Below are 22,989 nucleotides of genomic sequence, written 5' to 3'. Positions count from 1 at the left end.
ATTGTGGTTTTGATTTGCATTTCTCTAAAGATTAGTAATGTTGAGCATCTTTTCATGTGCCTGTTGGCCACCTGTGAGACATTCTATTTTTTAATGCAAATAGCATGAAGGGTTATGGGGTTATCAATCCCTTGCACACATACAAAAATATGATTAATTTAATCAGGTGGCTTCCCTATTACCAGGTTAGAGCAGCAGAACTAAGAAAATGGTAGTTTTATTTGAGAAAGAGAGAAGGTAATACATTTGGAATGAGGAATGTATTTTGGGAAGAAAGCCTAACTATAAGCATAGAAGTGTGACTCAGGATAGTATGTGGACATCAGAGCCCAGAGAAATGGGCAGAAGATGGATGAGGGATTCAGGAAGGGATGCTATAGGTGCATCCAAAGAATTGCCCCTTCGGCTGCCCCCATGGCTTCCTGGGGCACCATTGGTTTCCTGTCTGAGTCCCACCACTGGTACTAATAGTTCCAAAATTTGCTCATGACATAGATTGAGTATAGCTGTCTGAATTAGCCTGGAAACCTAACCATAATTTTCAACATCTTCTCTCCGGGCAAAGAATTCAAAATTCCAAACAAATACTGACAAATGCACTTTTGGAAAAATGATTCATCTGTAAAATGGGGAATGCCTACATTCCGAAAGTAGCTCTCTGCCTTTTATCAATCTAATCTTTTCCCCCGTAGGACCGAAAAAGCCAAAGGCTGAAGAACATAAGCATTTCTATGCTCTAAAAAACAAAATGCACTACATACATTAAATGACCCTGTGATCATTGCTTGCCTTCTGCTTTGAAAAATAACTCAGAAAAGGAGAGCCGAAACTTGCCAAAGTATGAGATTTGGGGGCATTCCTTATGGGGGGAGATGCAAACCTTCCAAAGACCATGGGCTCAAATGAAAAGGAAGACTCTGTTGGCAGATGCTCAACCTGTTCCAAAGGGCACAGGACTACTAAAGCCAGGCTTCTCCCCGGCATGAGTGCAGTTGAAAAATAAAAGGCTTCAAGATGTTCAGAGGTCACTGACCTTGTCCTGTCCACATCTTTGATGCTGGCTTTCACATCAGGAGCAAACTGATACTTTAGTAGGTCAATGCCAAAAAGCATATTTCTGAATTCAGCGTCTCTTTGTGAACAGAGAAGAGTCAGCACAAAGTGGGGGAGAACCACACCATAAATCTCAAGCAAGCAACCCCATGCGGACAAATTCAGCTTGTGGCTACAACCAGGAACCCATCTGACCATGAAGAGAAGGCATCTGGAACGCAGCTCAGTGTTTTCAGCCCGGGTGGAACGCATGTTCTCACAGCTCTCTGACTATTGGGTGTTAAGGGAAAATCAAACCCCTCGCTGAAGTTACAAGGAGAGGTTTAGCAGAGACAGGATTTTTAAACTATCACTCTGATGAACTCAGCCACTTAAACTTTTTTGAAAACGAGTGAACGGATGTGCTTAGTTTCCATCCCGGTTCACGACGCTAAATCAAGTCACTATGATTCTTTGCATTTATTGAACACCCATTATGTCCTCTGTAAAAGGACAGCCCCACAAAAATCTGGCTCTTGGCTGTTAAGAGAGTTTTGGGATCAAGAGGTAGAAACTTCCAGCTGTAAAACAAATGAGTCATGGGGATGAAATCTACAGCACGGGGAATATAGTCAATCACTAGGTAATATCTTTGTATGTTAACAGAGGGTAGCTAGACTTATCGTGGTGATCGTTTTGTAATGTATTGAAATAACAAATCACAATGTTGCGTACCAAGAACAGACATAGTGTTGTAGGTCAATCATACTTCAAAAAAAAAACAAACTGAGAAAAAGAGATCAGATTTGTGGTTACCTGAGGTGGGTGTCGGGTGAGAGGGGGAAACTGGATGAAAGTGGTCAAAAGGTACAAAGCTATGAAATAAGTAAATACTAGGATATAATGTACAACATGATAAATACAATTAACACTGCTGTATGTTATATATGACAGTTGAGAGAGTAAATCCTGAGAGTTCTCATTATAAGGAAGAAAAGTTTTTTTTCTCTTTCTTTTATTTTTTATCTATATGAGGTAATGGATATTCACTAGACTTACTGGGGTCATCATTTCATGTTGTATGTAAGTCACATCATTATGCTGCACACCTTAAACCTTTACAGTGCTGTAGGTCAATTACATCTCAATAAAACTGGAAGGAAGAGAAAAGAGTTTTGGTTTGTTTGTTGTTGTTGTTTCAAATTTATTTTATTTATTTACTTTTGGCTGTGTTGGGTCTTCGTTGCTACGCACGGGCTTTCTCTATTTGGGGCGAGCGGGGCTACTCTTTGTTGCGGCGCGCGGGCCTCTCATTGCGGTGGCTTCTCTTGTTGCGGAACACAGGCTCTAAGCATGTGGGCTTCAGTAGTTGTGGCACGCAGGCTCAGTAGTTGTGGCTCATGGGCTTTAGAGCGCAGGCTCAGTAGTTGTGGTGCACGGGCTTAGTTGCTCCGTGGCATGTGGGATCTTCCCGGACTAGGGATCAAACCCGTGTCCCCTGAACTGGCAGGTGGATTCTTAACCACTGCACCACCAGGGAAGCCTGTTGTTGTTGTTTTGAGGTAGGGACTAGGGTGATATTCAGAGGCAGTGGGCAGAGAAAGAGGGAGAGCATATTTATTTGACACTAATTTTCTATGAACACAATGCAACTTTCTTTATTGATGCCCAGCACTCACTTTCATTGGCATCCAACACAGTGAAGTATAACGTGAGAGAATGGTTATTTTCCTTGTTTCATTTTTTTTTTCTATTCTCAACTCTCTTTCTCAATCTTATTAAAATTATACTTTTGGTCAGAGCAATAATTTTATGGGTCAGATACTTTTTCCACATCCACTCATTTCCAGGTAGTAAGTGAACTGCACTCCAATAGGATGTCACCAGTGGCTCAGTCCAGCTGTTCTCTGAAGCATCATACAAGCAGCTCACCGCTAAAGCCACTTGCTACATTTCCAGCCCTGCCCAGTGGACCTTTACCTTCTACTAGACTAACAGCTGGTCGGATGTAACCAACACCCCATTTCCTTAGGCCAAATGGAGTCCAGGAGAAAGCATTTTGAAAGATGTGCTATACTTTAGCCTGTGCTTATCACTTCAATAGATTTTAGTGAAAACCACACAGATAAATCATCTTGCCAGGCTTTGTAAAGATTACCCAGAATATCTCTGAGATCATCCAAATCTAGGCAGAGAGGTGAAAGGAGAGGAAAATAAACATGAAATTCTGGGTAACATGGTTAAACAGGAAAAGTGCCGAGCCAATTCCGAAAAATGAGAAGTTGACTGTCGTCAGGCTAATGTGATCAATTATCTGGAGAACAAAAACTATATTACCTGTGCTCCTAATAATAATACTATTACTATTATTATTGTTATTAAAGAATTCTTTAGTATATATTTTGTCTTGTTTCATTTTTAATTTATTTTATTGAAGTATAGTTGATTTACAATGTTGTGGTAATTTCTACTACACAGCATACTTAGTATTTTTGTATAGCAGACCCTGTGCAAAGTGATATTTTCATTTCCTTGTGATAACATTGTGTTTCAATAATGCTAACATATAAAAACTATCATGAAGTTTATGTGATGTTATCAGGTTTAAAAAACAAAAGGTTTTTTATCTATGATGACGCTTTAGGATTGTAGATTTGAAAGCTGGAGCCACTGTAACTCCATCATAAAGATGAATAAACCATCATCTAGGGAAATTAAGTGCTGATGAACCCACAATCTGGAAAATTACATCACTGCTTATTTTTCCTGAAACACACTTAGTTATCTTCTAATCATATCTAGGGGCGAGCAAAGCTACACTTGAGACAAAATACTACATGAAATAACCTGAAAGATAGGCATATACTCATATATTAAAAGTACAAGACATAAATCAAAACATCGTGATACTTTTTCACTGAGTGAAAAGGTTTGACATCTGGGTCGCACATACACTTCAGCAGCATTACTCACTGTTGAATTACCTAACTCATTTTAATCTTTAATATGTTTTTCAAAGGAAGCAAATAGCTAAGAATAGCACAAGTTACTCATCCTTTATAAATACAACGTGTTCAACAGATGACGTTGGAATATGATAATATTCCCCAAGATTCATAAAATTTGTGAAAGTATCTAAGCCACCCAACCTTTGAAGAATGAAATCTCTACGTTTGTAGCTTTTGTTATTCCAACATCTAACCATAGGAGAAAAAGTTAGGGGCCTCCTGGGAAAGAACCCAGGTCAAAGGAGAAGAGAATCAAGGTCCCAAGTTAGTGTGGGGTGTGGTGCTTAGGTGGGAAAGCTTCCTAGTTGCCCATCTAGCTTTTTGCCCTCTTACGCCATCAAACTCACCCCACCCGTAGCCAGAGTAAGCTTTCTATTTCTAGCCTCCTGTATTACTCTTCTGCATACATCCCCCCCATGGTTCCCCACTGCCTATTTGATAAACTCCAAGATTTCACAAGCTTGCAAGTTGGGTACACCTGTTCACACGTTTACTATGTGCCAAGGATTTCATATGAAACCATGAAAGCTGGAACAGATTTGGAGGGTGACACAGAGTATGCCTGGCTCCAGCCTCCATCCTAACACCCGGATGCTCGTGTCCGGGTCCTGAGGGAAAGAGCCACTTCACCTCAATCACAGAATCCACCAAGTGGCCCTGTTGTGTGGTGGTGTCTCCAAGAAAAGGGGATGAATGCTGGACCTCCTGGGCCACGGGGATAACACAGCCGACTGAGCAGTGCTCCAGAACCTGCACCCAATCCAGACCTCAGGAAAGCTGGAGAACATGTCACCTCCTGGCCACATGGGCCCCTCTCTGTTGGGTTCAGGCCACAGTGGGTTTATCAGCATCCTTTGGTGCATTTGGCATCTTTAACGCCAAATATCACTAGGGTGGCTTGAATAAAAGCAAGTGGAAATGGTGGGGGGGGGGGACGTACAGACAGCACAGAGGGAATGTGGTCTTGGAAGCAGGGGAGAGATTCCCCAGGGCTTCCTAAGGTCAGTTAGGAGAAATCTGACTCTATTTAGAATTACCACAATTGCAGGTGGTGATAGAGTCAGTTGTCTTAAAGTTATTAAGCTTTTTGGCCTGGAAAACATGGGTTACTCTTATATCCACTGAAAATTAAACTGCTCTTCCAAGAAATAGATCAGCTCTGTCCATTTGAAAAACACGAGGTGCAGCAGTTTTACCTAATTATCTTGGTGATTAAATGGTCAATGTTCATCACCTCAGGATCAAGGAGTCCAAATGAATTTGTCATGGATTATCTTAGTGCAGACAGAGGATAAATGTCTATGCCACTCATTATTTTTGCAACATGAATGATGCACATATAGAGAAGGTATGAATGATGCATCATTCATAACAAATAATAATAACAATATAACAATTGTTATACATAACAAAATATTTGTTATAAATAACAAAATAACAATTTCTAATCGATTTTAAAATGCAGAAACTTTTGCAGTAGGATTATCAGGTTTATCTTCCTAACTGCATTGTACTTTGGTTACTATTTTTTTTAAAAACTTGAAAAGTGCCAAAAAGAAAATTACATTTAAATATACTCAGGATTACAGTTCATTTTTTAATGATTAAAAAATAGAGTCAGAACCAAAAGTTTGAGACACAGATATTGAGACTAAAAGTTGATTGGTTAAATACAAATTTTCATACTGAATTAAATGTTAATATAATATACATCATAGGACACAAAGGAATGGGTACACTTGTTCAAGCACTTACTATATACCAGACATTTTATAAGTATTTTTCCTAGTCCTAATAACAACTCTGCTAGGTAGGTATTACTAAACTAGTTTTGCAGAAGAAACCTAGACTCAGAACACTTAGGTGATGTGTCCCCAGACATTCAGGAGAAGCTGCTGGCACAGGAGTGCAGTTGGGTGAGTGTGACGGCTTGATTGTCCCCACTTGGCACCCAAATCCTGATCTCAGGCTCTGTTTCCAAGGAAATCCAGAATAACACGATATAGAGACACTGACGTATGTGTATGGGCAGGGGATGGAAGCTTAGTTCATAGACGTGTAGAAGGTGGGTGAAAGCAGGGAGAATGCTTTCCAAAAATGACATTACTGTATTTAAACAGTTTCTAAGGATCCGTGTTGAAAGTCATTGTTAAGACTTCGATAAAAGGGTGTTTCAGGAATTGGCATGAAAGGAAGACACTGAGATACAGAGGGAAAACAGGCAAAGTGTGGCACCTCATACGTGTCCCCACCCCAATATCCACCCACATATGATCGTTGTTGTCCCCTCTTTCCCAAAAGGTACTCTCCGTGGAGCTCCTACACAGTGGGATGGGCACTGACCGTAGCAGCAAGGCTCTCCCGCTCATTTTATGTTGTATCACCATGTTCACACTGCTCTTTAGGGTCTGCACGTTATGCATTTTAAACATTCTCATTTTGTATAGATATTATCTTATTTATAAGACAGATTTCTATAAGAAAGAGAGATTTTGGGTTTCTCACAACCCAAACTAAAAAGGGCATCCAACATCCAAAAAAACAACTATCTTAGGTGGAATGCAAATATATCTCGGTCTGTTTTAACGCAGACCTCTAGCTTATCCAAATAGTCTCTGCCCGCACAGGCTCCTGGTTTGATGATTTGGCGCTGCAGAATTTTATGGCTGCTGGGGGGAAAGAAAGACGTTCTCTTTTGAAGGTGAATATTAGTCTCTGATTAGACATTTGCTTGCATTTGTGCACCCCTATGTTCACGGCAGCACTATTTACAATAGCCAAGACATGGAAACAATCTAAATGCCCCTCGACAGATGAATGGATCAAGAAGATGTGATATATGTATATATATACACACACACACACACACACACACACACACACACACACACACAATGGAATATTACTCAGCCATTAAAAAGAATGAAATAATGCCGTTTGTGGCAACATGGATGGACCTAGAGATGATCATACTAAGTGAAGTAAGTCAGAAAGAGAAAGACAAATACCATATGATATCACTTATATGTGGAATCTAAAATATGACACAAATGAATATATCTATGAAACAGAAACAGACTCACAGACATAGAGAACAGGCTTGTGGTTGCCAAAGGGGATGGGGGGTGGGGGAAGGAAGGATTGGGAGTTTGGATTAGCAGATGCAAACCATTATATATAGAATGGATAAAAAACAAGGTATAGCACAGTGAACTATGTTCAATATCCTATGATAAACCATAATGGAAAAGAATCTGAAAAAGAATATATATATATATATATCTGAATCATTTTTCTGTACAGCAGAAATTAACACAACATTGTAAATCAACTATACTTCAATAAAATTTTAAAAAACAAATATCTGCTTGTATTTGAATTAGTTCATGTGAATCTTCCATGATGGACTTCTATATCGAAGAGGTTACAGAGATGGAGAGATTTGTATGGCAAAATGCTGATTTAAAAAAAAAAAACAACTATCAGACTAGTAATTAAAATATTGTGTCTCACTTTGAGATGCCATTTAGTTTCTTTTTTTGTTTTTTTTTCATTTTCTCTGTGATATAGTAACACTATCATTTCCATTAGCCAGTTTGGAACAGTGTCCTGAATAAGAATCACACATGTGGCCAAATGTTTTCACCCAGTGGATGACCAACATCTTTTCTATTTTGTAATATATTTATGTAAACCCTATAAACACCATGTGTGGGGACTTCCCTGGCGGTCCAGTGGTTAAGACTTTGCCCTCCAGTGCAGGGGGTGTGGGTTCCATCCCTTGTCAGGGAGCTAAGATCCCACATGCCTTGCGGCCAAAAAACCAAAACATAAAACAGAAGCAACATTGTAACAGATTCAATAAAGACTTTAAAAATGGTCCACATCAAAAAAAAAATCTTTAAAACACCATGTGTCAAAATTTATATAGCACAGATACAACAGCCCTTGATCACTTAGATCATCCAATTGCTCAGATTCTAGAAGAGGTTTGAGAGTATAATTCCAACATTATATAGTAAGTGTCCCAGTCCTAACTATTCAAAACCTCAGCACCTGATCATGTCCTATTTTTTTTTCCTACTTGTTCATTCCTCGTGTGCAATGGGCTGTTTATTTGATGAGGATGGATTTATCCTCTCAAGTTTGAAGGCTTGTATATTTAAGACTGTTTGGAAGCATTTCTCTTCCTAGAACAAGCAAGCTGGCAAGCTTTTCATAATAATTTGTTTTTCCACCTGTCCTCAAACATATTGTATACACAAGAGGATCGGCTTAGTCTTTTTATTCTTCTCGATCAGAAACATTCAGACAACTACCCATGCTAATTAACACATGCATGATTATATATTTTGATAATATAGTATGTATATTTTGCAAATCAAGGAGCCATGAGAGGAATCAGATGAAAAGCTTCCTAAAAGGAATTCTAGATCAGACAAATTCATGAGCCCCAGACCAAGAATTCTTCCCTCTTTCTGGATGCGTTCAGCATTTACAGGCATCTTGCCCAGGATATCTGTTTTCTTTCAGCCCAATCACTGTCAGCTTTGGCTTCCCCACATTCTGGTCTGTTTTGGAAAACTGTCCAACTCACACGACTAGAAGCTCATTTCTACAATGAAGAATGTCAATAATGACACAGATTCCTCCAGCTACCAAAGCTTAAGTTATTCATTTAATTAGACAAAAAGGACGTAGAGGGTAGTTTGTGACTTTCAGATAATTGCCTCTTTTTCACTTCACCTTCGAAGACCCGATCAAGGGTTGGCTACTTCTTCCTCCTACCGACTTGGGTTTGGCGCATCCTTCTTTCATTGTCTTTCTCAGGCATCACTACACAACCATTCACTCAATGAAAAGTGACGGAGCCTACACTCTGGGCACCACTCAATGATGAATACAAAGATGAATAAGTTCTCCCATCAACAGGAACACACTACAGAATAAAGACCTGGTACGTGCCACATAAGAGGAAAATGCAAAGATCTGCTGAAAGGGGAGGGAGCCCTTCTGAGAATGATCAGGGAAAACTTCAGAAGGGAGGTGGTGTTTGAGTTGGACCTTGAAAAACCGGTGGGATTTCAAGATGAAGATATGGGGAGGAGGGGTATTTCCGTTGAAGGAAATGGATGAGCAAAGGACATCGAAATAAAATTTAAAGGTGTGCATCCAAGACGGGGACAGGTGCCATGGGTTTTCTGCCAGGGCCAGTGGGAGATCACACTGAGTGTTGGACACAGGGCTGTGAACACAGATATAAAGGGTTGAGATCTTATCCTTCAGGAAATAGGAGAGACCTGAAGTTTGGAGTCAGGCAATGATGTGATCAAAACTGTCCAATCAAAGGACTGAGCTGGAAGCCCGGGTTAGGGGGCTGGGATGAGAGTGGGATGGGATGATGACCACAACGGTCCAAGCAGGAGGTGACAAGAGTCTGGGGAAGGACTGGTGACAATAATATAGAAAGGAAGTGACAGTGGGAGTCACCACAACAAGACCACTGGCATTTCTGTGTGTCTACAGGGCAGCAACGTGAGAAGAAGAAGGTGTAAAAAATGAAGACCAGGCTTCCTGCCTGGCGACTCAGGACATGTACTGGGATAAGGGAGGAAAGTAGGAAATTGATGAATGAAAGTTTTAGACCTATTCAGTCTGAGGTGACTCTGGAACAGCTAGGTAAAAATATCTACTTGGCAGTTGGAAATGTGAGACTGGATTTCTAATGGAGGCTGAAGAGAAAGACCTGGTAATAATTCATCCAGCCAATCTATACTCCTGGGTCTAGCAAACCGGAAGCTTGTTGCCAGGGTAGCTAACCTAAGAGCCAGAAATAACATGCCATAGTAACAAGTAAATGTGAGGTATTTACAGGTTATTGATTCCTCACCAGGAAGTATCCTTATCCCCATTTTACTGATGGGGTCACTGTGGCTCAGAGACGTTACATAACGTGATGTAGCAACAGTGGGGGGTCTGAGTTCTGACTCCTGCCCTTGCTTCCCCACCACACGGAGACACGGCAGCTCTCTCCCTCCTTCTGTTTCCGAATTCCCAGTGTAAGTACTACCGGGCATTCCTTTGCCCATTCATATCTTTCCTCCAGTTCTGATCTGGGTTCATGCCACTTGACTGAAATCCTCCTAATCGACCCCAATTATATGCAATGCCATCCCCTATCACATCACCGCTCTTAACCTAGTTAGCTGCTCACTCTCTCGCTACTGAGGATTCCAAGATACTGTACTTCTAGCTCCGGTGTCCTGATTTCTGTCCACAATCCCACCGGGATATGAGCCCCTGTATTAGCTTTGGGCTCTGTGACCGGTGGCCCTTCAGCACACAGGTGGCCCATCTATCAGACCTGCTTTGTACCTCATGTCATCATGACACCGAATGCTGTCAAACAAAAGCCTCACGTGCTACTCGAGTCGCACTAAAACACAAAGATTTTCTTCCCCTCAGCGATTTGCTGGCTGCTTTGATTTCTCTAGCACCATTTCACTGACTCCCTGGCAAAATGACAAATCAGAAACTTTCTAACAGCCATTGATGTTTCTCCATCTTTGGAGAAGATGGAGAACTGTGAAGAGCACGGTTCGATAGCTTTTACAATCTCCAGCCCCTTAAGCAGCTCTCCGTGGAAAGTCGTGTTTTCTAACTAATTGTGGGTCTTGCTGTTCTTGGTTAACTGGTTCTGAACTGGAAAATTCTACGTTCCATGTGCTCGCTCTCACAGTCTCCAGCCCACTGCCTCTGAGAACGGTGGAGTCATAAATGGATTCTCACCGTGTGGCAGGTGAAAATGATGAGGAAGTGGTTGCCCACAGTGGACCCGTGACTCATCCGGCTCCCTGGATCTTTTTAATGAACCACTCACCGCCAACCGCCCTGACTTCAAGTCCTACACAAATCATTCCCTGCTTGAGTTTTTGCTCCTTTTTTTTTTTTTTAATTTTCAGAGATAGCATGTTAATATTCAGTGTGTTGTGAGCAGAGCTGGCAATGCGGGGATGGGGATAGCATGAAGAATCTTAGGATTCAAGAAGAAAAGGAACAGAGAGGCTTGGAGACGGCTCTTACATGTAAGAAGCGTAGGCGTGTAGGAGAGAGAGAGGGCTGAGTGTTATAGCTCAGGAAATGGCGCTGGAAGGAATAGATAAGCAGGCCGAGCTTCGAGAAAGTTCTTATTGGTCAGTTTATATTGTTCTCTTCCTCCTCCAAATCCAAAGCATAGGACCATCCTCAGTCAAGTGCCCCTTGCTGCTGCCACTCAAAGCGCTGAGATCCCTTAACTTTCTCCCGTGTCTACCCAGTAGCACCAAATCACGTTTCCTTTTTGGCCCTGCCAACCAGCACGTACGGGCAGAGGCCCCGTCATGTTCAACCTTGAGTTCCTAACATTTGAATAATGAGTTTATCTAAAGTGGCTAGAACCCTTATGAAAGTAGTGAGATCTCCATTTCTAGAGGTATTCAATCCGAGACTGTTACAGAGGGACTTTAAACATGCAACGGTCATGCTGTTATTTCTAAACTTCCTAACACCTTAAGTGCATTTTTATTCAAAGTGATTTCACAAATCCCAAATAGTTTAAAAGTGCATGTAAACAATGCACATTAGGCCTCATAATGACTATTATAATTGGTTTAATATTCTGATTTTAAAAACGACTGACCCTAGAAATTATTAAATGTCTTTTCAGGCCAACACTTTAAATTATAAGCATCAGTCTATATATGTTTGTTGAACACCTACTATATACCAGGCCCTGGGGGGACAAAGGATGAGACAGAGCCCTGCTCTCAATAACTTACACCACAGTCTGGAGGAAACCTCCCTTATTGGGGCTGAGATATCACAGTCTAGTTATAAAATTTCGGTTTTACACCCCTGCTCCTCCGAACAGAGAATGTTTTCCTGAGGGCACTACAGTTCTAAGAAGCCTCTTTAAAAGTCCTCTTTGGAAACTAATGTTACAGGAGAGGATCTTTAACCCCTTGGTGTCGCTAAGTCTCTGAACGTATGTAACTGATCCAGGTGGGAAATGCCTGTGGCAGATGAGAAGGGGAAGAAGGCCTGCAAGGTCATTTCCAAACCAACCTGAACTTGACCGCTTCCCTGCTGTAAATTAAGGGTATGTGCACCCGTACTCCCACCCCTTCCCAACCTCCATCTGCAGCACAATTCCAGCTTGGGAAGGACGAGCCTTGCCTTGCCGGGCCCTCCACTAACTGTCATTAGGAGAAATGCACGCAGACCTTGCGCTACCAGATTAGAGTCTGTTTCTAACCAAACGGAATTTAGATTTAAACCGGAAGTATATTTGGGATTTACAGTCCTTTCTACTTTCATTCATTTCATGGATTCCAGCCCTCTCCCCGCCCAGTCTTAATCCAATGCACTTCGGAGGGAATTACACAGGAGTTGTCCACGAGCCTGGGCTGGGGGCGCAGGAGGCTGGAACCCTTGGTCCCCTAGGGAGAGCGGCGCAAAGGGCCGGGAGCCGGACCTCTTGCCTGGGTCAGCCTCGCCTTGCCTCGGGGATCTTTGGCGCTCGACGGCTTTACCCGCCGGATCCTGCGTTCTCCCTTTCCGAGTCTTTTCGGCGCCGCCCTCGCTCCCCGGAGGATTTCGCCTCCAGTACCCCCGGCTTTCGGGGCGCAGAGGCTTCACTTCTGCAGAACGAAAAGCGAAAGCCGCGGCCGGCGGGCAGAGGCGGGGACCGAAAGCGCCGCGTGGCTGCTGCTCGGGAATCCGCAGGGGCCGGGAGGGCTGTCACTACGCGGCGCGGACCCCGACCTCAACTTCCAGCGCTAGTCGGGCGCCCCCGAGCCCGCCGCAGCCCCGACGCGCCCTCCCACGCCGACGCCTAGCCCTCCGGCTCCAGCGGCCCGGGGCGCCCTCCGGCAGCTGGTCCCCAGCCTCCCCACCGCCCGCGCAGCGCGCCTGCACGCCAGCCCCTGGTTCCTCCGCCTCCGCGCAGGACGCGCCAAAGGGAGTTCGGATGCTCAGCGACCCCAACTTCGGCTTTCCGAGTGACACGACACCCTCTCTGGAGTGCGGATTCGCCTCCGCCAGCCTCTACCCGAGGTCCTCACAGCCGAGCCGCGGGAAGATGAAATGCCCGGCGAGCGGCGTTCCTCTGGATTTTGGAAACCTGCCCCATTCGCCTCGGGAGCGACTCGATTCCCCCACCCGCACCCTCCGGCCAGATGATTTTCACCCTGGGTCGCGCCTAGGTGGGCGGCGAGTGGGGGGGGGGGCGGCTAGCAGCTGGAGCGGGAGGAGGAGAGGGGCCAGCAGCGCTGAGTTGCTGGGATGCAGCTGCGCGCCGCTCGCGGCGAGGGGCGGCGGAGCCCTGCGGCGCGGCGGGGCAGGGGGAGTGGGCTCTTGCGCCTCTGCCTCACGGAGGATCACAGACACACACACACACACACACACACCCCACACTGCCGCCAGCACCCCCATGCCAGAGCCCGTAGGCGGAGGTCAGAGCCAATGTTCACTTCACGGCAGGGGCTGAAACGCCCAGATGGAGGCAGAGGCTCCCGCCTCTCCTCCGAGGTTTGCAACATCCTAGGAGGCCCCCAATTTCCCAGAGCGAGCAAGGTCTGGCTACAGAGACTCCGCTCCCTTGGCCAGCGGTTCAAGCTGCAGGGGGTTGGGGATGGATACAGCGAGCACTGGAGAGCGAGCCCGCGCCCACCTCCGCCCTCGGCGCAGATAACTGGCCTGCCCCACTCGCCCCCAGCGCACCGCTAGGAGGCCGGGGCCGGGGAACCAGACCCCGGGGCGCTCCAACTCCGGCGAGGGCAGGGAGGGGAGTGACAGCAACAACCACTCCGCGCGCTGGACAAGACACGAAATCTCCGAATAGGCTGCGCCGCCGGCGCGGAGGGGTGGAGGCGAGTAGGGGCGGAGGAGGAGTTGCGGGGCATAGAGGGATGACGTCCTTCGGCGCTCTGGGCTCGCAGGGACTGAAGATTCGTGCGCTCGCCTGACTCGGCGCGCTCACTCCGAAGGTTCGCAGAGGCGCCGCGCCCGGCTCCCGCTGCGGCTCCCGAACGGCGCGCACGGGGGGCGATTCCGGCCCGCTGCGACCAGGGTGTCAGCCCTCCGGCCACCGCCGAGCCCTCTCTGTCCGTCCCTGCGGATTCCAGGCGGGCCCGGGAAGGCAGCCCCCGGCCGGGCCAGCCTCGCCCCTTCCTCGCCTTCTCCCTCCTCGACCTCGAGCCAAGGGCAGGCGCCCACGCACCAGCCCCTGCCCACCCGGAGAGCTGGAGTCCCGACCTGCGACCGTCTGCGAAGAGGGATGGGGTAGGGGAAGGAAAGGGGCTCACCTGGGTCACCGGGAGCGTCCCTCTCCGGCCCCTCCAGGAGCCTGTTCGCCGCTCCCCGGCACAACCTTCCTGGAAGAAAAAAAGTAGCGCAAGGGCAGAGGAGAGGTAGGGCTGCTCACAGGTCCCTGCGCAGCGGCTTTTTCCTTCGGATTGTCCCGGATCTGGTCTCGGGTTCAGCGGCGGGAAAGGGCTCCCAGAGGCTGGTAGGGGCCTTCAGACCCGGGCCCTCTCGCAGCGGCGGCGGTGGCACCTCCAAGTTACCACCTGCAGCGCGCGCCGGGCGCCTGTGACTGCCCGCGCCCCTCGGCCCGCGCCGGCCCGCCCTCGCCGACCGCTGGTTGGCTGCGCCCCGCGCCCGGGCGGTCCCCGCGCTCGGCCCCGCCCCGCTCCCGCCCCCGAGCCGCGGTTCGCGGTGAGCGGCTCCTGCCCGGCCACCCCGGGCTTTATAGCTGGCGAGTTCTCGGAGCTACTCCGGCTTTTGCAAGCAGGGGAAGGATCGGGCACACATACTAACAGACGCGCAATTTTGTGTCGGCTGCGGATTGGAGGAGAGAGAGAGGATGTGAGAAATGCCCTTAGTGTGCCTGAAGGGGACCTGGTAACTCGGTTTCGTTTGCTGGTATTAAATGTGTGCAATCCCTGAAAAGAGTTAAAGCCACAGAGGCAAGCATGCAGGGATGTGAGTCGGAGAGTGGTTGGAGGTTTGTTTTTGCTTAAGTTTCGCACAAGTTTACACGAAGCGCTAAAATATGAAGATAAGTCCTGGGTCGCTGTTTTTTCTCACCCAACCTGCATCAGTGCCGCGGAGGAGCCTTGGGCTCCAGCGTCCCCTGAGCCACCCACCCCCACTGGTGCCCACGGAACCTCCAGGCCTGAAGGCCCAGCGTATCAGCCACGTGCTTGATTCTACGCCTCGGAGTCCAGGCCATGAAAACTCCTGCCGGTGCATATAGGAGGCCTGCGTTTTGCACAACTCTTGGGCCTTTTAAGTAAACAAAGGGCACATTATCTTTCTTTTCCCTCCCACTGCCGCCCCAAAGACTGGGACGGGAGTTCACTGCGCCATCTCCCAGGGCATTCATGCGCACTCTTCCCTCTGCCGCTTACAACCTCCTGAAGTCACGCTTTCTGGAAAATTCAGTGGGTAAAGTCTACCGGAGGAGAAAAACATATAAAAAAGATGAAAATACCACTCTGGAAAGCTATCCAATCAACCCGAAGCGTCTCACTCCTAAGTGTATCTCTGGGAAAGAGGTACATTGCCAAGTACCTATTAGTTTAATAACATTTCAAAATTAACTTCCCAAATAGCACATTTTATAGCCCATCAGGGACACGTCTGTGTTTTGTGAGCGCAGGTGTGGCACTGTTAAGCGTGACAAGCGCGCACACGTGGTCGTGTGTGGCTGTGCTTTGTAGACTCCTCAGTAGGGGGAGGGGGGAGGAAAGGGGATTCACTAAAGGAAGTCAGGGGGCAGTTGGCACCGGTCAAGGAGGAGCCACTTCCTGTCAACTGTGGCTAAGTGACTCGGAATGCTGCTTCATGGCACTAGCTCCTTGCATCTTAAGGCAGATTTTGTTTCATGAGATCCTAACATCTTGGGTCCCCTTTGGAAAATAATAGCCAACTTTTTTTTTTTCCCTGCAGCCAAGTGCTAACGTTTACCTCTCTCAAGAAGAGGCAAGCCTGTCCTTATTCATCTTCTTGAAACTTCTTGAAACCCAAGGAGACTAGGGCCACGCAATTCAGAGGCAAAGCATTCACGAGGAGATATTTCCATACTCCACGTTAAGTGCTTGCTAAATGCATTGCCCTTTGACCTGAACTGGCTGAAACCCTGCGTAGAATGAAGGTGTGGCTTGGCTCAAGTGTGAGTGCAGCTGAACTCAATACCCAGAGGTTTACCTGATAAGAGGTGGGGTGGACTGGGGTGTGGATGGCAGCCGTAGTGATATTAATCCATCTAAACATCTGATGTGTGGACAGCCAGGTGAGGCACAAACAACTACACAAGATGCATTTCCTTCATAGTGGGGAAGGGGCTTAAAGGCTCAAGTGAATGAGAAAGCAGCAAGAGAGAGAAGTGGAGCATCTGTGGACAGTGAGAGAAATCAACCGACACTCTTTGGTCCATTGAACATGCCAGTGGCTCAAGATTCTGAAGGAGGAGACAAGAGAGAGTCGTTGGGACTCAGAGGCAGGAAATATGCAGCTAAGAGTCCCTGAGTGGCATACGGAGTCAGCACGCATAGGGCTGACTCCAGGCACCAACTTCTGTGTGATGCGTTTGGTTTCCAAGTGAGACATGCTGTTTAAGCTTCATTCTCTTCATCTGTGTGAAGGGGGTCAGGGTGCCTGTCTGCTAGAGCCGTGGGAAGGATTAACTGAGATAATGCGTCTGTAACCCTGGGCATATAGGAAGCGTTCGATAAATAGTAGGTGTTATTGTAAAGTGTTTAAAAGGGGCTTAAAGGTCACCTAAGACTTTTAATATTTGTTTCTGATAGAGTATTTCTGGCAGGTGCTCACCCTGGTTCTGCTTTCCCTGTGATGAGAATCTCACTAACCCCAAGTCCATTCCCTCTCCCTTACTTGAAGATGAAATATGGAACAGTACTTTTTTTTTTTTTTTTTACTGGTTGGTTCTGTTTCTACCCATGGTGGTCATATAAATGTCTAAGCCCTGTTTCACAAGAGAGCACTCCAGATCGTTTAAGACAAATAACAGGTCCCCTGCGTGACTTCTTTTGTCCAGACTAAAGTGCCCTGGGCTTCCAGCCTTTCCTCATATGACCTGGTTTCACAATCTTTCACCATCTCTCACCCTCCAAATTGCCTCTGAGCTCCTTAAAAAAGAACGCAGTGCTCCAGCCCCATCTGCCAGCAAAATACCTTTCTCAACGTGCTGCTGTTAGCGAGGCCTGCACTTTTGTACCCATTTTGTATGGGAGATTGACTCTTTTTTTTTTCTCCTTTTAAGTAAGTATTTAATACGTTGTTTTTCAGACTTTAGGCCAAATCTAACAACTTTGTTTGTAAATCTAGAAAGCTAAAACTAACCATGTTTTAATATTCTTGACTTAGAGACTGCAAACTATTCCTTATGAGCTAAGTCCTCATTTTTCTTTTTTTTTTTTGAGGAAACAGTTTCCCTAATTGTTACCATTTTACATTGATCTCTCTCTCTTTTTCTCTAGATGGATAGATACTCATGATCAATATTCTTTTTTCCGAACCATTTAAGTGCAAGTGTAGACATGATGCCTCATTATCCTTAAATACTCCAGTGTGTATATTTCCCCCAAATCGGAATTCTCTCCCACATAAGCACAGAACAACTGATCCATAGAACCCCTTCAGATTTCACCAGGTTTCCACAAAATGGCTCTTTTTCATTTTTGGTCCCGAATCCAGTCTAGGATCACACATTACATGGAGGTGATGCGTCTGGTTCTTCTCCTTTAATCTGCTACGGTTCTTCCGTCTTTCCTGTCTTTCATGCCCTTGACAGCTTTGAAAACTACATGCCTTTCATTCTGTAGATTTCAGAGATCTCAACCTGGATCCATGTGATGTTTCTTCATGTTTGACCCAGGTCATGCATTTTTGTCAGGAATAACAAAGAAATGATACTGTACTCTAGGCAGTTCATTTACATTAAGAAGTATCTCACCGTTGTGATATTAACCTTGATCACCTGGCTTGGCAGATGCTGGAATCCTCCAGTATGAAGTCAGCATTTTGCCCTGTAATTGATAAGTATTTTGTAGGGATATACTCCTAGGCTACATCAATATTCTGTTTCTCATTGAAAATTCACTCAACCAGTCTTAGCAGGCATTGATGACTCCCGCCTGAATCAGCTCCCCCCAACTACGATGGTTGCCAAATGACTATCCCCCATTTGCATCATTCCTTTTGCAACTATTAATTGGCATTCTTCTGTAGAAAATATTTCCCTTCCCTGCATTTATCTATTTATGTCAGTATAGACTCAGGAATTCCTATTCCATCCAATGAATCATTTTGTTATTTTCATTATTTATTTTGATGCTCAAATTACCTAGATTTGGCTAAGGGGTGTCTCTTTAAGATGGCTCTTCAGTCCCTTTGACATGTCCCCACGATTCTTTGGGCACATTCTAACTTTCTGGCACATCAAGATGTTCTGGGCTCATTTTGGAATCAGCTATCCAAGGAGCCCTGGTTCCTTTTCATGGAGGATGGCATTTAGGAATGAGATCTGGGCACCCAACATGCTCACTGCTACTGGCATGTCGTAACCTCTAGGTTCTCTCAGTGGATAGAGTGAGGAAATAATTGACAAATGTTCACACACAGGCACACATACATTTATGTCTACTGCTATGTGTGTGTCTATCTATGTATCTATTTCTCTATATAGCCATTTATAACTATATACCTATGGAAACATATAGAGGGAAATCTATCTCAATATCTATTATATAGAGATATATAGATAGCCCACCATCTGTGTTGGACTCCTGTGTTGGACCTTGCTTTCCTAAAGACTATCGTCAGCCCAGTAGCCTAAATCATGCTTTCAAAATATGTCGTATCATTTTCACTTCCCTCTCCATGGCTTGTACTTTGTCAACATAAAAATTCCAAATCCAAACCGATCTGCCTCTTTGGTCTCAATGCCTCTTTTTCCTCATATCTTACTGCTCTCCACCTTGGGCACCCACTCTAGGTTACTGGCTTCCGAGATGCTCCTGAAACTTGCATCCTCCTCCCTCTACCTGAGATGCTCTTCCTCAGCGGTCCCTCTAATTTCCACCACCTCCAGGTCTTTGCTCAAATGTGTCTTCCTCAGTGAAGCCTTCTCTGGGCGCCATATTTGAAATTACACTCCCTCCTTCCAACACACTCTCTCTCTCTCACTGCTTGATTTTTCTCGATAGCATGTATAATAGTCCAACATTGTATGAATTGTCTTTATGAATTATTGACAGTCTGCCTCTCCCCTGCCATGACTATAAACTCCACGAAAAAGGAAATTTTGGTCTCTTTTGTTTCCTGCTACACCCTCAGTGCCTATATCAGAGCCTGGTATACAATAGACCCTCAATAAATATTTGTTAAAAGAATGGGTGAAATTCCGGGAGCACATAAACACATTTACAACTGACTAGATACACCCACAGGCTAAGTGGTTGCCAAGGTGACTTGAGAAATTGACGCCAAATAGTGTAAACGTGAAAGGTTTCATAGAGAGGCCTATATAATTAAAGCAGAGTAGAGTAAAAGATTATCAAGGATGTAAAGACAGAAAAGGACTATGTGTTTGATGAATATGAGGTAAAGCAGGTAATCTGGAAACAAAGTGTTGTTAGGTATCATCTGACCATTTAGTGGACCAAAAGGTGAAATTACATACCACCAGACATCAAAATGAAAAGTTCTACAAGTATTTCCAAATATATTTTTTAAGATCATGCAGTCTGTTAAGAGGAATTTGGACATTTTCCTCTTGTGAAACAGAAGTCTTTTGGAGCAGAAAGAACTCATTAAAGGGGTTAATGATATTTCAAATTTAGCACTATCTTTTTCTAAAGTGGCAACTCAGCTCACAAGGGAAATGAATCCCTTTCTTCTACTATTAAAGCTCTGGGTCCAACTTGGGCCTTATAAGCTTAAAGTCCTTAGAAAACATTTATACAAAATGAAATGGAAACTCATACCTATTGGACACATTTTCAGCATCGATTAATCATCCAACTTTTTTTTTTTAAATTATTTATTTATTATTTATTTTTGACTGTGTTGGGTCTTCGTTTCTGTGCGAGGGCTTTCTCTAGTTGTGGCAAGCGGGGGCCACTCTTCATCGCAGTGCGCGGGCCTCTCACTATCGTGGCCTCTCTTGTTGCGGAGCACAGGCTCCAGACGCGCAGGCTCAGTAGTTGTGGCTCACGGGCCTAGTTGCTCCGCGGCATGTGGGATCTTCCCAGACCAGGGCTTGAACCCGTGTCCCCTGCATTGGCAGGCAGATTCTCAACCACTGCGCCACCAGGGAAGCCCCCAACTTTTAATGTACCTTATTCTGTGTACTTTAGGAGAATCTGAGTGTACATTTCAGAACTGTTCAGAGAGCAGGTTTGACTGAGGCCAGTCCTACTATTATTTAATGACTGTGCTTGGAGACAACACATATGATACAGTGATTTATATTTGGAATTACAAAAACAGTTATTTTTATTTTCTGTAATTCCCCCAAGGTGTCCCGGTAGATATTGCAGTAGAACACAGTGACTTGAATGAAAGATACAGCTCCGATAGAAATTTTAGGTGTTCTAACTTTTAAAGTTTTTCAGCACATCCTTAATGGAATGAGATAGTTGGAAAGAGGGTTATTTCTCTTAAATTCATCTCATTAGTGGGAGCCTTTGAGATGAATTTTGCATTCTGCAGAAATAGCTATCTGGCTTACGCATTCTTTCGAAGGGAAGACCTTTCCATGTTTTCTCGAAGGAGTCATCCTTGCTAACACAAAGGCTGGCAAAACTCAAGGCCTCCTGATGCACAAGCTGGAGACTGGCCTTTGCAGCATAAATCTTTTCCTCCCGATACTGCTGTCCTGCTCCTTCAAGATGTTAAGCAAAAAGTCAAATAAAGTTGTGATTTCTTGAAATGCCTTGCAACTTCTTCCCCACTGCTGTTTTTTTTTTTTTTTTACCAGCAGTGTGATCTCAGCATTAACCTCTCTGAATCTCAGTCTCCTTAGATAAATTGGGAACGGCATGGAGGACCTCATCAAATAGGTAGGATTGAATAAAATAATTTGATGAAAGGGCTTCGAAAACTAGAAAGAGCCCTAAGAATGACAGTGTGCTATCATCACCGCCACCATCCTCCTTCTCAAGCCACTTGTACAGCAGAAGTTTAAAAACACTGTTGATGTGAAGCCTGCACTTTTTTTCTTTTTTTTACAGTCAGATACTCCCATCCTCCTGACCAGCTTTTCCCCCAAGTGAAATCCTACTGTAATACTTAAAACCATCGAATCTTCCATGATTCCTCCAGAACTTGCTAGGTTTGGCATGGCATAAACCAGCCCCAGAATGGTTTTCCTTTAAAAAGAAAAACAAAAAACTATACATTATAAATAAAAGTTTCACCAAGTTGCTGAGAGCAGAAAGTTCCAGAGTAAGCTCTGCCCTTGGCAGAAAAATATCAAACAGCAGTGACTGAGCAATAAACCTTCCACATAACTGCAGATCATCAACTCATTGTAAAGATTTAGGACTTGACGTTTCCTGCTTCTTGGCTTGATGCATGGCAGCCCGTGAAAAAAACACTCTAGATGCAGAAACTGTTTAGGTTATTTTCTGATCTGGGGCAAGGCATACGAACTTAGCAATACATTGGAGTTAATTATCTGAAAAGTGAATTCTTTGCCACATTTTACAAAGCAAGAAGTTTTCGAAATACAATATAAGATGGATTTAAAATTAACCGCTGTTGCCATCTGTCTCACCTTAAGCCGGTGCTGGTAACTGGACTGAATATTAATCTGGTTTCTACTTTTTTCTTTTTTAAATCAGAGCTACATTCTTTGCCATGAGGAGCCATGTACTGTGTAGCTGGTTGTGATGTTTATTTTCATTAAGTGAGATTTAGTAAGGCTCCTGGACCTTGTCAGCCCCTGGCTCTGGCCTCACCCTGGCTCTTTTCATCCTGTCAATTATTTGGGTGCTGGGGCTGTCCACTGGGGAGGGCCCAGTGCAGAACTTTGCCAGACCCAAGGTGCCACAAGAAGGATCTGACAGAGGTCTGGCTCAGGCATCTCTAAAACACGAAGGGCTCCTTTGGAACAGTAAGGAACTAGGTTATAAAGAGTTTCCTAGGCAGATACTGTCTGAGTGACACCTGAAGAGGGTAGGATTTGCTGCAGAGGTTCGCTCCATCATCAGATTTTAAGCAAACTTGTTAACGTTCTCTTATTTCACATATGGTTGATCCATAAAAAGAACAATGCTGATTTTAAAAATATAATCCAGAATTTCAAATCTATAAGAAAAGGATATTTATTCCAGTGTTTCAGGGTTTTCCCGGGGGTGCCTCGAGTCACCTGGAGACCTGTCAGGTTTGGCCAGATCTGCCACCAGATCATTTCCTTAAGGTGTCCACCTCTTCTATCGCCATGGTTTCCAAACCCCGTCTTCCCTTGCCTGGGCTGTCAGTAGGCTCCTAACTGCTGTGTTGTTTTTTTTTTTTCCACCCTTGCTGCCTCTGGCACATTCTTCTCATACCAGCCCAGGGATTCTTCCTCTGCTTAGTTCTTTTCAATGACCTTCGGTTCACCCTAGCTAAAATTTGAAAATGCCTAAAGTAACCTAATCTGGGATTGCCGCCAGCCCACCCAGCAACTGTATCTCCTCCCACTGCGATCTGCCCTCACTTGGAGTCCAAGATGGCAGTGAGCGCTTGCCCACCTTTTCCAAGCCTCCTTCTCTGCACTTGCCCAGTTCCTTCTTTTGCCGTCTCTTCTTCCTGACAAAGCCTCTTCATCCCACGAGGCCCAACTGAAATGCACTTTCTCTGAGAGGACTCGCCTCACGCCTTGCACCTCTCAGTTTAAATC

The 22,989-nt window shown here is 45.0% G+C and overlaps 1 protein-coding gene across 1 annotated transcript in view; it reads right to left on the bottom strand.

Moving 5' to 3' along the window:
• Positions 1–14,690, bottom strand: part of EPB41L3 (erythrocyte membrane protein band 4.1 like 3) — a 223,428-nt gene extending 208,738 nt beyond the window's left edge. Inside the window, exon 1 of the mRNA XM_036875021.1 lies at positions 14,384–14,690. The gene's annotated coding sequence lies outside the window, so the exon portion shown is untranslated. The remainder of the gene's footprint in view (positions 1–14,383) is intronic.
• Between the last annotated feature and the right edge of the window lie 8,299 nt (positions 14,691–22,989).

Source organism: Balaenoptera musculus, chromosome 14 (genome assembly GCF_009873245.2).
Source record: "Balaenoptera musculus isolate JJ_BM4_2016_0621 chromosome 14, mBalMus1.pri.v3, whole genome shotgun sequence".
Lineage (NCBI taxonomy): Eukaryota > Metazoa > Chordata > Mammalia > Artiodactyla > Balaenopteridae > Balaenoptera > Balaenoptera musculus.
The sequence above is the reverse complement of the archived record's forward strand: the minus strand, read 5'-3'. Positions and strand labels throughout refer to the sequence as shown.